Raw genomic sequence first — 12,404 nt, 5'->3', positions numbered from 1 at the left:
TGGGACTTCAAGATAAAAAGCTTCTGCACAGGGGCGCCTGGGTGGCTCAGTGGGTTGGAGCCTCTACCTTCGGCTCGGGTCGTGGTCCCAGGGTTTTGGGATTGGGCCCCACGTCAGGCTCTCTGCTCGGCGGGGAGCATGCTTCCTCCTCTCTCTCTCTGCCTATCTCCTCTGCCTACTTGTAATCTGTCTGTCAAATAAATAAATAAATAAATCTTTAAAAATAAAAAAAAAAAAAAGCTTCTGCACAGCAAAGGAAGCAGTCAACAAAACAAAGTGGCAACCTACAGAATGGGAGAAGATATTTGCAAGTGACGCTATAGACAAAGGGCTGATATCCAAGATCTATAAAGAACTCCTCAAACTCAACACACAAAAAACAGGTAATCAAGTCAAAAAATGGGCAGAAGACATGAACAGACACTTCTCCAAAGAAGACATACAAATGGCTAGTAGACACATGAAAAAATGTTCATCCTCATTAGCCATCAGGAAAATTCAAATCAAAACCACATTGAGATACCACCTTACACCAGTTAGAATGGCAAAGATTAATAAGACAGTAAACAACAAATGTTGGACAGGATGTGGAGAAAGGGGAACCCTCTTACACTGTTGGTGGGAATTCAAGTTGGTGCAGCCACTTTGGAAAACTGTAGAGATTTCTCACAGAATTAAAAATAGAGATACCCCGGGACGCCTGGATGGCTCAGTTGGTTAAGCAGCTGCCTTCGGCTCAGGTCATGATCCCAGCATCCTGGGATCAAGTCCCACATCGGGCTCCTTGCTCCGCAGGGAGCCTGCTTCTCCTTCTGACTCTGCCTCCCACTTTGTCTGCCTGTGCTCGCTCTCGCTCGCTCTCTCTCTGACAAATAAATAAATAAAATCTTTTAAAAAAAAAAAATAGAGATACCCCATAACCCTGCAATTGCAGTACTGGGTATTTACCCCCAAAGATACAAATGTAGTGAAAAGAAGGGCCATCTGTACCCCAATATTCATAGCAGCAATGACCACAATCACCAAACTGTGGAAAGAGCCAAGATGCCCTTCAACAGACTAATGGATAAAGATGTGGTCCATATATACAATGGAATATTACTCAGCCATCAGAAAGGATGAATACCCATTTTTGTATTTTTTTTATATTAAATATACAGAATCTGAAGTATCTTTGGAATATATAGGGAACTGGTTAACATTTGCCTGCGGGTAGAAAAATCATGGGGTTAGAGAGCTGAGAGGAAAGGGGGACTTTTAACTACATGTGCTCTTTGGCAAACTTTGAAGTTGATTATATGTGTGTGTTCTTACTGTTAAAAGTTTCAATTATCTGAAAAGAAAGCACCTGGAAAGGTTTCATATTACTAAAAGTGTAAAGATGTCAGATCATTTTTTATTCTTGTGAGAGTCCACTGAAAATGTTTAGGTTAGAATGCCCCTACAAGTTGTAATATTTGAGAACTGACAAGATTATTATGCCATCACTTTCTTAGACTTCCCTATTTTTCTAATTCTTGAATAATGTACATGAGGTGGTCTATTTGGCTTTTATTACTTAAGGAGATATTTAAAACATGACTCCTTTGCAAATATATGTTTTAGCATGGGAACTCGTGTATATAAATGAAAAAAATGTACATTGTTAAACAGTGGTTAATGCAAGTCCTCACTGGGGTGCCTAGGTGGCTCAGCTGGTTAAGTGTCTGCCTTGAGCTCAGGTCATGATCCCAGGACACTGGGATCGAGCCCCACACTTCTCCCTCTCGCCCCTGCTTATGCTTCCTCTCTCTCAAATCTTTTTTTAAAAAATGTAGAAGTCCTGATTGTGTTAAATAAAAAATGTGCCTTTGAATGTGTGTATAATATATATAGTCATATAAATATGCATGTATTTATATCATGTATTCTATATATACTTGATGAGTCATGAAATGTGTACTTGTATATATGAATATGTGTGTGGGGTGGGGGTAGAGGTATGTTGAATAAAAAGTCTGGAATGCCACCAAGAAAATGATTTGCCATGCCTGCCCCAAGGAAGTTAAACTGGGAAGTGTGGAAGGATACTTCTGCGGTGTACTTTCAACTTAAGAAAACACATATTTCTTTTGAAACTTGAAAAATATTTTTTAAAGAATAACTTAAAAAGGTATTTTGCTTAGTTATTACAATTTACAAAAGTCATATACTGTAAGTTTATAGTACAAGAGCTTGAAGATCTGAGTTTTCATGTTAATGATCAAATTCTTAAATTTCCTTAGCCAATTAAAAAATGTATACCCTAACTGGTAAGTTACAAAATATCCAGTGCCCTTGAGGCATGCTTGGTGTTGCCCAAACTAAACAACAAAAGGGTCTACTCCAACCAGGGCTAGAGTCCAGAGAGCTATGTCACACCATATAATCCCTGAAAGAAGACAACATTTTGGGTGTTTGCTAGATGTCTTGTCTTTTCTGGGTTGAAACCCTCAAACTTCTGGCCATAAGCCATATAAGGGACCTCCAATAATAGCTATAATCCAATCTCCTACCTGATACTTGTATCCTTTCTATAACATTAACTTGAACACCCCTGGGATACTCCATACCCAACAGGGAAGCCTATTCCCTTTCAGACAGGTATTCCTGTGTTAGAAAGGTGGAACCACAATGTTCCAGGCTTCACAATCCTATTAGGATAAAAATACTTCTGTTGTGGCACCTGAGTGGCTCAGTGGGCTAAAGCCTCTGCCTTCAGCTCAGGTCATGATCCCAGGGTCCTGGGATCGAGCCCCACATTGAGCTCTCTGCTCATCAGGGAGCCTGCTTCCCTTCCTCTCTCTGCCTGCCTCTGCCTACTTGTGATCTCTGTGTGTCAAATAAATAAATAAATAATCTTTTAAAAATTAAAAAATTAAAAAATACTCCTGTTCATGAGTTGAATTATTATGGCACAGACTTCCACTGGCCTGATTGCTGAGAAGGGCCAACCACACATCGTGTCCTTTTCTCCTCAATTTCCTCTTTCATTTGTTTCCTTTCAACTTACCTCCCCGAGTTCAGTCATTTGTCAATGCAACTGGAATTTTGCCCCATTTCAACCCAGTTCTTTATAAAACCTATGGCACGGTGTGCCAAATTATTCTTAAAGATCTTTTCCTTCCCTGCTGCTACAAGAGTAAAATCTAGGCCCAACATTCAAGACCCACTATTCTCTGGCCCTAAAATAACCTTCCAGCTTCATCTCCCAATCATCTCTAACTTTTGACTCACTCTTAAGAGGAAGTCATCCTTTAGCACCCCTGTTATAGTCCAAATTGTATCCCCTCAAAATTCATATGTCGAAGTCCTAATCCCTGAGACCTTAAAATGTGACTATATTTAGAAATAGTTCCTTTAAAGAGGTGGTTAAGTTAAAATACTTTAGGTCAGTAAGTTAAGTCCCAATATAATCTATTGTCCTTATATGAAGAAATTGGACACACCAAGGAATACCAGAGATGCACATGCACAAACAAACATTGTGTGAGGACACAGTGAGAAGGCAGCCATCTACACACCAAGGACGCAGAGCTCAGAATAAGACCCACACTGTCAACTCCTTAATCTTGGATCTCAACACTGCAGGACTATGAGAAATAACTTTCCATTGTTTAAGCCAACCAGTTTGGGGTATTCCTTTATGGCACTTCAAGCAGGTGAATACAATCCCTAATTCTCCCATACATTTGCTTATACTATCTAGAACATTCCTTCTCCTGCCCAGTGATGTGTTCTTTATTCTTTGAGCCCTCTCCTCATATAGGAACTCATGTATTGCTGTCTCAGATCACCCCGATCCAAGCACTTAATATTTACAGATTGGTACTACTAGTTTTCATAGCTTTTCTCCCCAAAGTAGCTGGGAAACTGAGCAAGATCAGGCTTAGAGTTTTATACTTTATTTCCTGTAAACTATCTCAAGCATACTAGATGCTCAAGAAATACCACCCAGTTAGGATGTTTCAGGCACAATAACAGAAAACCCCACTCCAAATGGCTTAAGCAATAAAGAAAACGTATTACTTCCTATAACAAGTCCAGATGTAGAAACTTCAGAGTTGGTTCATTCTTCAACTCAACATTGTAACTGTTGCTTCTATCTTGCTTCCAACTCCCTTCACAATGCCAAGGTGGCTCTACTGTTACAGGCAGGAGGACATACAGAAACAGCATCATTAGAAGAAAAGAAATATTTTCTTCCAATGCACATCTTTTCTGGACACCATCACCAACTCCTGGACATTGTGTATCATTGGCTAGAATTGTACCATCTGCCCATTTGTAAATCAGTCACTGGCCAGGGAAGTGGGGTTAACCGGCCAAGAGGAGTAAGTATATGCCCCCGAGCAGGGGAGTACTTAGCTAGCTGTACAGATTCCACACTCTGACAGTAAAAAAAAAAAACAAAACAAACAAACAAAAAAATCCCACAGAAACAAATAAATGTGGAAGGGGAGAGGTAGGGCTGAGAGAGCAATATTTATCGAGCACTTTATTTATGCCAGTCATTATTATAGTATTAACTCATTTAATTCCTCACCATACCCTATGAGGGAGGAGATCTTATCTGCATTTTACAAATGAGGGAACAGAGGTACAGGGTGAAGTAACTCGACCCAAAGTCACACAGCTACCCAGTGCTAAAGCGGGGATTCAAACCTGGTTGTCTGGCTTCAGAACTCATGCTATCAGGCGTCATCTGGTTCCTCTTTCTCAACCAAAAGTTTCTGCCTGGATATATATGTTAAATGATGCTAAGAGTGTTGACATCATCCTGAGTGATGATGACCCTATTGACTCCTTCCACCCACACACTCTGAGGGAGTCAGTGTTTGCTCACTTCGGTGAATGACAGGTAGTGTCAGGCCCAGACAGACAGAGGTGGAAAATGGAAGGCAGAAGTCTTACTGGATGAGTCGTGATATGAACACATGGGTATCTGCTCTTGGGCTCTCTCTTTTTCAATCTAGGGTATTCCAGGTATAAAAATTAGTAAAGCAAATTCATCTGAGGTATTGCCCAAACTCAGTTTTCGTGGAGAACCATCCTGTTGTTTTTAAATGAAAGCATGTGCCCATACAACCTGGACTTTAAGTCCCTTCAGATGCTCAGTATGTGGAGAGGTAACAGCACCCTCCATGGGTTTCTTTGGACTCCCTGTCCTATTTCCCCTCAGCTCATTTATGTTGAAGCCTATTTTACAGAAGGAAACTGGACACATATCACTCTTAAACAGGTTAAAGCCAAGAGCTATAGTAAGCTTCTGCTTGAACTCGATCATAAGGTTCTCCTGTCCCTAATTCTTCTAGCACCTAAATAAGAGGAACGGAATTTGAGGCCATGTCAGATCAGCTTGTCTCAATCTTAACTTAAACCCTGAATACAGGCTGCATGGTCAACCTTAAATTCCTTGGACATATTTGTAACTTCATATTCTTTCATTTAGGCTACTTTGGCAGGGGCTTTAAAGTAGGAACAGCAGATGAAAACATTTGAAGCTGTAATGTAAATAGTGGTATTTCTAAAAGTAAAAGCAGTTAACATTTCTGTTTTTAGATTTTCACAAGACACCTTAACATTCCATGATGTCTGACAGTTTGGCTGAGGTAAGAAGCTGGGTCGTTTCGTTCAAAGCCAGAAGTGCGGAAGTGGTAAGGCAGGTCACCAGCTGGTGGGGGAGCCTCACTAATCACCCAACAGCTGCAGCCACACACTGCATATTTGTTCTCTGTTCATTTTGCCTACACATTAACTGTCCTGAGATGATTACACAGAGCAAAACAAAAATTATGTTTCTTTGTGTACAAATGGCTCAAAACCAAAAAATGCTGGTGTGGATATGGAGAGGTTTAAGAAAGTTTTGACACCTCTTTGCCAAAATGTGTGTGTGTGTATCTCTAGGATAAATAAAAGAGTAGATAGTCATATTTGGAAGAACCCAGCTCTGTGCCACAAATTATTTTATGTGTAGTCATGTGAGCCCAGAGAGCCCTAACTCTCTCGAATTGTGGATGTCCTTTTTCTTTAGATCCAAGTGGAATGACTTGAGCTGCATAGTCAACATAAGGGCAGAGTCCATGACCACCCCATTTTATGTCCCCCTGCTCCTGTTTCTCTACATTTTCCCAAGAAGGGACCTATGTTCCCCACTCTACAGCATTTCTATGACACTCTATCAGCCTCCTGATCAGCTTGGTCCTTGGACGTTGCTCTCAGCCACTAGAGCTCTCCCCACCTCACATACACCTCTGCCTCATACTATTCTCACCCAGTTGTCCTTCCCCCAAAGCACCACCCACCCAGCTCTCCTATGAAGCCTGGTAAAGGGGAAGGAGTCCTAGCACAGCAGAGCACAAAACTGAATTACTGGACATGACCTCGGCCTAGGGAGCTTCTCCTTGATGACCTTCTCATCAGAGCCTGTCTCAATTGAAACAGTACAAGAGAGTGGACATGAGGGCAGGCAGTGGGCCAACATCCTGGCTCTACCACCCTCTAGTTACAGAACCTTGTGACCCTCTCTAGGGTTACAGAACCTTGTTACCCCTCCATCTCTGTAAATGGGGCTAGCAATGTGCCTCCCTCCCCAGATGTTTGTTAGGATTAAATGAGGTAGGCTCTGTAAAGCAGGCATCAGCCACTGTGGCTGCTCAAAAAATGATAGCTGTTGTTATTATGAGGGGTAACTTGCCCAGGCTCTCCTCCCTAAACCTCTAATAACAATCTTGCCACACCACACACACACACACACACACACACACACACACACACACACACATATTACTGCAGAATCTTTGAGAACAAGTCTGGGGATCAGTAATTTCTTAAACTCCCCACGTGACTTTAATATGCAGTCACACTGAGAACCACTGCTCTAGACTCTGTCCACGTTGCCCCCTTCCCTCTCCTGGGCCACCTGTCATCTTTCTTTCTCTAGGCATTCAAGAGAAACTCAGTATTCTCCTATGCATTCTACCATTTTGTTAAAAGCACAGCATTTTTGCTCTCTATGACTCACCCTAATCACCTAGGCTATGCCCAAGGGGCCTTGGATTTCTCACCTTCCATATACTATAATTGTTTTCTGCTCTAGCCATGAAGTATATGAGATTTTATTCAGTTGTCGCTTTAGATAACATTTTTTTACAATAGCAAGAAGTTACTATAGTTGTCCCCAAATGGAGTTATTGTGTTAAGTTTCTGCACGTTTCTTCTAGACTAGGAGATCAAGGATTCCAGCTGCGTGACATAAGCTGGAAGCAAGAGGGGCACAACTCAGTAACATACTTGGAGTACTTACAAAATATTTCTACAAAATATTTTCAGCCTTGGGAATGCTTTAGAATCACCCGATGAATGTTAAAACCTGGCCCAAATCCAGGACCCACCCCCAAAGATTCTAATTTCATGGATCTGGAGTAGTGTCTGTGCTGTCAGGATTTTTTTCATCTCTCCCAGATGATTCCAGTGAGCAGCCACTGATCTTTGGAAACTAATCTCATCACTTCACTTTTTTCTCCCAACCACCACCAATCATTGCATTAATCCCGTGTTTCCCCAACTACCCCTTTAAAAGAATTAGTTGGGATGCTTCTTAAGAATACAGATTCCTGGGCCCCACTCGAAGCTTCCTGAATCAAAATGTCCACATAAGTCTTATCAGGCAAATGTGAGAAACACTGTTTTAATTCAAGTTGTCTTGGGCCATTTTCCATTGATTAATATGTACTTAATTTATTTAAAAAATATTTAATGAGCACCTAACATATGCCCAACATTGTTTTAGTTGTTATATAGCAAAAAAAAAAAAAAAAAACCAAGACAATTCCATGTCCTTACGGATACTATGTCTAGGAGCAGAGTAAACAAGGCAACAACCCAATTTCTGATAGTGACGAATGTAATAAAGGCCCTGGAGAAAGATAAAGGGCTAGAAGGTGATATGAAGTTACTGTACGGCATTATTTTTAAAGGGGTGGCAAGCTAAGGCCTGGTTTGGAGAAGTTGCATCGGAACAGTCAACCAAGTGATAAGAAATTGCTTAAGAATTCTATTGCAGTTGGGGCACCTGGGTGGCTCAGTGGGTTAAGCCGCTGCCTTCGGCTCAGGTCATGATCTCAGGGTCCTCTCAGCGGGGAGCCTGCTTCCTCCTCTCTCTCTCTCTCTGCCTACTTGTGATCTCTCTCTGTCAAATAAATAAATAAAATCTTTAAAAAAAAAAAAAAGAATTCTATTGCAGCCCCGCTTATACCATTTTTAATCTTCTGAATTAGATGGGCTTTTCTTCAAGGTCAGGGACCGTCTTCTGTATTTTTGTATTCTCCTATAGCAACCAGTATAGCACTTTGCACAAGCAAGAACTCAGTGAATCACACTAGACTCAAAAGCAGTTCATCCTTAAATATACCTTTGAGGACAACCCGCAGAGGATACAGTAAGTTCCCTGCTTACTTAGTAAAGGAAAATCCAGGAAAACACATTCAATCATCAGATACTCAGTCCAAGGCTAGAATCTCTGCTTGCTTCCAGCTGTAGCCACAGTTACAGATTCTTATTAGAAAGTCCTTAAAATCTGCCAAGATCTGGTCCTCTGTGCATGACTCCGCACTGATGAGATCAGACACTAAGTTGTGATTATCAGTTTTTGCCAACTTATTTTGTGATATAATTTATGGTCTTTTGTATTCAACTTCTCACCCATGTCTCTGTGTGCCTTCGAGTTTCATTCAACCTCTATTTTTGTAAGATGATCAGCTGAGTTCTCAGAAGGCCACAGTATCCTATTATGTCTCTGAAGGCCAAAAGAGATTCTTTAATACAGTCAAAAATCACCAGAAGTTTTAGGGAAACCAATTCGGATGTCTGGGGGAGGTTTATCACAATTCCAGTTTGGAATTCACATGTCTTTGAGGAAGGCTTTTCATTTCTTACAGGATTACCATGTTCTTCAAATGCTTTCCTTGGGCCAGGAACAACACAACCAGTACTAGAAGGCTCTCACCCAGGGTGAAAGCTCACTTGGGGCAAGGAAATTCCTGAACAAGGACTATTGAGGCCAATGTGTTTCAAAACAATTCTACAACTGATTTGCTGTTTGACTTGAGCAAGTTACTTGCACCTCTATTGAGCTCCAGAATCCTTGTAAGATATGCTGTCCTTTTCTCTATGGACACTCAGGATTGTCACAAAGACAAATGAAATTAATGAAAGGAAAGAGCACTATAAAGCATGTTCATTGCTATGGCATTACCACATACTATTATTATAGCCAAAGTAGTACACTTATACAGTAAGTGTTCACAACTGTTCAGTCTCTCATGTCTGCAATGAAATTTCAGAAGTAAGATTCTGCCTGGCACACATACTGCCCTTAGGGCTGTGCTTTTGATAAGCCTTCCTGATTCATCTTTGCTTTCCTTCAAGGACATGCTTAGATTACCCTCTGCTTGGAGTAAAGCCCTTTAGTGGTGTCCTCAGTGACTCTGCCCCCTTGGCTGAATTCTTGGGCACAGCTCTCATTTGGCCCATTAGATTGTCATTTGGCCCCAGTCAGTTGGCTCTTGACATCTCCTGTCTTGCTGCTAAACTACATTCTGGGTATAGAGACTCTATCTGTAGGTACAGTGTCTTACTCTGAGGAGAAGGCCTGTGATTTATACCTCTTTGCATTCTTAGCTCAAGCATTTTCATTAACAACGATTTTTAGAGATGCTACTGGGTTGAATAGTGTCTCCCCAAAATTCATGTCCACCCAGAAGCTGTGAACATGACCTTATTTGGAAATAGAGTCTTTGCAGATATAAAGGAGTTAGGATGAGGTCATACTGGATTAGGGTAGCCCTACATCCAACGTCTGGTATCCTTAAAGAAGAGAGAAATTTGGACACAGAGGAGACCCAGACAAAGAATGCAGTGATGGAAGCAGAGGCTGGAGTGATGCTTCTGCAGGCCAAGGAATGCCAGGGAGGGCCAGCAACCACCCGAATCAAGGAAGAGGCAGAGAAGGATTCTTCCCTTGAGCTTTTAGAGGGAGTGTGGCCCTCTCAACCCCTTAATTTCAGGCTTCTAGCTCCAGAATTGTGAAAGACTACATTTCTGCTGTTTTAAGTCACCCAGTTTGTGGTCATTTGTTACGCAGCCCTGGGAGATGAATCCAGGAATGCTGAGCATTTTGTCAAAGGTAGGAGAGGCCTGCAGGCCAGAGTAAAAAAGACCATATCCAGCCTTGGATAGTTGGCTTTTAGAAGACCTGGGGCACTGTTTTAAGGGAAGGGAGTCATTGAAGGCAGTGAAAGCAGAAGATAGGAAAAGAGCTGGTATGGTCAGAATACAGAACAATCCAAAACAATGTTTACACATTTGATGTTAAAGGCATTTTCAAGGTCCCCTCATAGAAACAGTTTGCTTTTTTTTTTTTTTTTTTTTAAGATTTTATTTATTTGACACAGAGAGAGAGATCACAAGTAGGCAGAGAGGCAGGCAGAGAGAGGGTGGGGGAAGCAGGCTCCACGCTGAGCAGAGAGCCCGATGCGGGGCTCAATCCCAGGACCCTGAGACCAAGACCTGAGCCGAAGTCAGAGGCTTAACCCTCTGAGCCACCCAGGTGCTCTGAAACAGTTTGCTTTATGACAAAAAGATGGATCTGGGATTTGGAGACAGGGGAGCAAGTGAATGAAGAGATTACGGCTTATATGATATATTCAAAATAGGATCAACCCTATGTGAGTGTGGATTTCACAGCACTTGAGATCATTGGATGCTCCATGTGTGGTGTGAACTGGTGTGAGCTAGTGTGAGTTGGGGCTGATGTGTGCTGGTGGACCACTTGAATTCCAGGATGGAGGGCTCGGTTCCCTCCATTGTTCCCAACCTGGATACTTGGGACAGAACCCCCGGGTCTGAGTTCTGGCTATTCCACTTACTGGCAAGTTATCACACTTCACTTGCTTCCTTTCTCATGTGTAAAATCAGAATAGAAACGGCACCTCCCTACTAACTCTGTGAGGATTGAAGGAGTCTACATAAGTTGCTTAGAATGGCACCCAAGATGAATGATAGAAGCCTCACTTGCTTTTCTCATCATCATCGTCGTCCTGTGCAGATGAGGGAGAGCAGAAGGGTGAGTTAATTGACCTTAAAGACTCTTGCAGGAAATGGAGGTTCCACTGGGGAAAAGGAGGTAAGTGCAAAGCAGGCATTTACTTGAAAATGTCTGCTTGAAAATACTCCCTCCCCTGGCACAGAGAATTTTTTAAAAGGCAGAGTTGTCTCCAAGTTTCTACTACTGTGGACAGACTCAGGATACTGGGAGTAAAGGATATGGCGTCCTATGCAGTGCTCCCATTTTGGGATTCATGGGGTGTTGGGGCCTGGTCCTATATGACTCTCCACCAACCAGCCAGGCATATAGCATGCCCTTAGCCAACATAGACGGACAGAGGAAGGAAGGAACACACTTGCCGTGATTGACTTACCTTGTGCCCCTCCTGTTCTATAAAGCAGGGCCTAGGATCCTCTGGCCCTGAAACAAACAGGAGTGCTGCAGGAGACTTCCGGAAGTATGGCAATTGCCAGCACAGTTAGTAAAGTATCTGAAACAGGAAAACCGAAGAGACTCCATTTTTAGAAGGGTTCCATCTCTGCTGTTTTCCTGCTAGGTCCCATTTCCTGCATCTAAATAAACCAAAGAAGTATGTTCCCACTCCAAGGGGGTAACAAGAAAGTTAGTCATTCTGAGCTTTGCACTAGGCCCTCAAACACCTGATAACATCTACCCAGATCCCAAACACTTTAGTTTTGAACAAACCTGAGAAGACGCTGGCATCAACGCCCTGTACCTTCCATGACTTATAAAATTAACACCTATTAATAACCTGTCACTCACCTTCCACTGGACCATATCCTGGATTACTGAAGGCAGGTACCCTGCACTCCTTTCCAATAGAAATCCCTAAACCCAAGCAACCACTAGATTTATTCCCCTTTTGGAGTCTCCCAGACACACTCTCTCGGCTCTTCTCTGTACTCAGGTATTCAATAAACTCTGTTTTCGCTTCCTCCTGGCAAGCATTTGGTCTCCATCTTGCCTGTAGACTTGGCTGATCTGTAGGACCCCGGGTCACTCTGAGTCCTCAGACTAGTCTGCCTGCATCACGCCCACAACACAAAATTGATGTATTTCAATACTGCCCAATTGGTTAAGCGCGTCTGTGCTTGCTTTCAATTATTCAGTGAGCAGGGTTGGCACTGGATCCTGCGTCCTCAAGGCTACCGCCCTCACCCCCGCTTTAGGGTGAAGAGGGGGCTGTAGAGTGTCTATTTGGCATGTAGGCACTGATTGAAAAACAACTTTGTACCCTATTTAGTGGCCATAAAGCTCC

This window comes from Mustela nigripes, chromosome 12, assembly GCF_022355385.1.
Source record: "Mustela nigripes isolate SB6536 chromosome 12, MUSNIG.SB6536, whole genome shotgun sequence".
NCBI lineage: Eukaryota > Metazoa > Chordata > Mammalia > Carnivora > Mustelidae > Mustela > Mustela nigripes.
This window is presented reverse-complemented; position numbering follows the sequence as displayed.